Here is a 3,909-nt window from a genome sequence, read left to right on the forward strand (position 1 = left end):
TGACAAACTGAACCGGCAGATTGGGCAACTAACCAATGCGCGAAAAGCGAAATTCCTTGAGATTTGTAGACACTTTTGGCGAACAATCCAACTCATTTTTTAAAGTCCAGAAACTATTCACACTCATTAACTGTATCCCCATCCCGAAAAATTTTCAGTGTCACGTTTTTTCTCACGTTTATTCCTTTTTTGAAAAGTCCAGAATTTTCATCGAGGATTTTCTGTACTTTTTACTTTTCATTAGTTTTCCACGTTCTCTTCTCCTTCAAAAGTCCAGAATTTCATATCTCAATTTTCTGTACTTTTTCATTCCACGTTTATTTTTCCCCCAATAATCAGGTTATATTTTTAAATAAATCGTGTCATTTGTTTTTTGACGTTATCTTATTTTACAATCTTCAAGTTTGCAGTGAAAAAGCCCGAGCTGAAAATTTGTACTATTTGTCCATTTTTCTAACCGCATATTGCTTAAAACAAATAAAGTGGATGGAGTACAAAAACTTTTAGATTTCAACAACAAGAAACGAAAAAATATTTTTTTTTGAACTCACTTGACTCTTATATCACACATACTTTGTTGGTTTCTATAGGCGAAAACTAAAAGCTAAGATAACCTGTAAATGCGCGGATTGGCATAATTCATTGCTATAATAGTTTAGAACTGCAGTACTACCTTAAGTTAGTTGAGGTCACACATTGTATCAGTTAACCACTCTTTGATATCTTTCACATGAGCAAAGATAAATTGGCTTAAAATTGGAAGTTAGATTGGTACAATAAAACCAAAAAGTTGTATACTATTTTGGAAAGAAAAAAAAAGTGAAAATCAACTTACCGTAGCCCACGACCAAACATTGAAGATATAAAAGTTGTTAAAAACTATTAAAAACATATCCGCTGCGAGCAGGAATCGAACCTACGCGGGCAATGCCCATTGGATTTCAAGTCCAACTCCTTAACCACTCGGACATCGCAGCACGGCTTGATACGGCGCGAGAGGGCATAGATATGAGGAAGGGAACATCTGTTTTTGGCAAAAGCAAAGTAGAATAAACAAATTTTAATATAATATTTCAGAAACTAAAATACAATATATATTTCAGGCTCTCGCCTCCTGTATCCTCTTCTTCTTATCCCCAATCACTCCACTGTACGTTTACACCATTGGTCTTCCAGTTTTGTCAATTATCGCCGCTATTTTGTTCTTTTCAATTGCTAAAAGAACACAAACGATGGAGAGAAAAATGACAGAAGGGACGAGAAATGCGTTTGAGATTGGAAAGAAACTGAATTTATAATTTTTACATTCATTTTTCCTTCTTTCGGGTAATCTTGTTTCGAAAACATTAATTTGTTTATTGATCAGGTGTAAAACAAAAATTAGAGGGCAGGACATGAAAGACTCAGAAAAAATGCCCCTCACGAGGCCGATCTGAGTAGGGGAGGGGAAACGGGATAATTTAGATATTTGACACAGGAAAGATGTAACCGGTAGAAAAATAAAAATAGGGAGCAAATATATCAATAACGGGTAATACTGGAAGAAATTAAGGATTCAAACTCGGAAGGTAGGAGAAATCGGGTAACTTGGGAAGTGATGGCGTTCCACAGGGGAAAAATTGAAGAAAAATAGTCAGAGGAGTAGGGCTGAACAATAATTAAGTTCATAGGGCGACGAGGGGAGGAGGAGTATTTGACATGTGCATTTAGGTTAGGAAAGTAGGCGGAGCCATTTAAAAATTTATAGAGAAGAATTAGTTGAGCTTTTAGACTACGATGTCGAATGGAGAACATATTGAGGATAGAGAGACGATCAGAATAGGAACTGTACTGGATATTACAACGCTGGAAAATACACTTAGGCTGGAAAATACACTTAACATTAGAACAGGTGTGGAAGGGGGTTTTCTGAAGATTCGAGTAATTCTCCGTAGATAATGTTGATAAGGTTCATAAAACAAAAATATTGATACGATACTTGTAAGCGGTTGGATGATTTTCAGAAGCAAAATCTATGAAATATGCAAGTCCGTAGATTCTGATGTGAAAGAGAATGGACAGGTACATCAGGGTGAATGGGACAGCAGCAAATGTAACGTAGATCAGGGACTGGAATTCAGATTTTTTAGGAGTTGAACCCGAAGTTCAGCTGGTAGCAACGCAGTGCTTCTGTCAACTTTGAGTTCATATATCTCGGTTCTTGTGAAAGATATCAGAAAGTCGTCAACTAACGAAATGTTCATCATAATACCACACATATTTTGTTTGTTAATTTCATCTTGATATCTTCCTCAGGAACCGAGATAAATTGGATCAAAGTTAAGAGAGACTTTCTTTTAGAGCTTTCTAACCATTCAAGGTTTCTATAAACAAAAAGCTTAGCTAACCTGTAAATGCTCGGATTGGCTTAATTCATTGCTATATTAATTTAGAACTGCATTACTACCTTAGTTGAGGTCCTTTCTCATTAGATCACACACGAAAGCTACGTAAACACTATAAAAGGAGGCACTGTCCACTTCGAGTCCCTACATCTCGTATCGTGTGAAAGATATCAACAAATGGTGGGTTCACAGGGTAACGGCTGCATATGGTATATGCCTAGGCGCGCATATAGGATGCTATGTGTGCCCATAATAATTCCGTGGGTAGCGCGTGCGAGCTATATGCGTCGGCGCTGGGCACGACTGGTCGCCGGTGGGCGCACTCATATAGCATTCATATAGCATGCACGATTTTCCCTTGAAAACGACAACCCACCAACGACACTCCGATATTACGCTAGTGCGCCTTGTTTAGCAAAATTTTTCATTGCCGATTTTGATCAATTTTTCGATCATATCGACCATGTTTCCTGTTATCAAAGAACTGTTTTCACATGTAAAAATTATGGCTAACGAAAATAAAACTTATTTTTAGTAAAGAAATAGGTAAAATTTTTTACAAAATCCGGTTTTTCTTGAAATTAGGACTTTTCTGTTTTACTTCGGAATAAACGGAATAATATATTTTTCAGGTGAAATACAGGTTGGTTGGTAAGTTTTCCGATTATTACGAAGTAAAAGTAGGAAAAAATCCGAGAAACACAAAATTATTTCGAAAACAAAATATAATATAATATATATTTATTTGCAATGCATGGGGGAAATCGATAGATAATTTGGCAAGAAATGGGACCTGTACAAATAAATAAGTAAAATGACCAGACGGACCGACTAGAGTCCTGTAGGTCAAGTGGGAGGGATCAGAATATCATAAGGAATCGCTCCTACTCGCTTAGCAAACGCCACCGGACTGAGCTTAGAATTTATCACCTTACATACACGGTTCCACATAGACAAGTTTCTGTGAAGGAAGCAGTCAAAGTATTGACCGTTGATTTTGAACAAATACGGGGCTCTGTTAGAATGGCTGGGAAAGATGTANGACGACAAAGAGGGAAAATGGTATGAGTTTATAACAATTTTGTGATAGGTACGAAGAACTAGAAGGGTGCGACGATAAAGGGTGGTTAGCATAGAGAACTGGGATAGGCGATCGGTGTATGAATTGAAGGGCATATTACATCTCTGAAAGACTTTTCTGGTGAAATAACGAAGAGGAGATTCTAGTTTATTGGCAAGTTTGGCATTGGATGGATCGAAAATTATTCGAATTAATGCCAATTTCAAGACTTTGTTGAATTTTTTTCAAGTTTTCTATATCGCAATTTTGAAGGAAAAATTTATCATGTTATATCATCCAGATATTTTTAACTTCCTGCCATAATTTTTCTTGCTGTGAGAAAATACTGTGAAAACTGGAAAAATGGTCACTCTGTGAAATCTGAAAGGGAAAATGAACGATATTGGAAGATCTGAACAAAATCACATCTTATGGTTCTTTGACTAAATATCTTATGCATTTTCC

General features: G+C 36.5%; 1 non-coding gene across 1 annotated transcript; it reads right to left on the reverse strand.

Annotated features, from left to right (window-relative positions):
* Positions 1-895: 895 nt before the first annotated feature.
* Positions 896-977, reverse strand: CBG29028. Its single transcript has one exon. It is a non-coding gene (tRNA).
* Positions 978-3,909: the final 2,932 nt, after the last annotated feature.

The sequence above is a fragment of the Caenorhabditis briggsae genome (assembly GCF_000004555.2).
Source record: "Caenorhabditis briggsae AF16 supercontig from assembly CB4, cb25.NA_310, whole genome shotgun sequence".
Lineage (NCBI taxonomy): Eukaryota > Metazoa > Nematoda > Chromadorea > Rhabditida > Rhabditidae > Caenorhabditis > Caenorhabditis briggsae.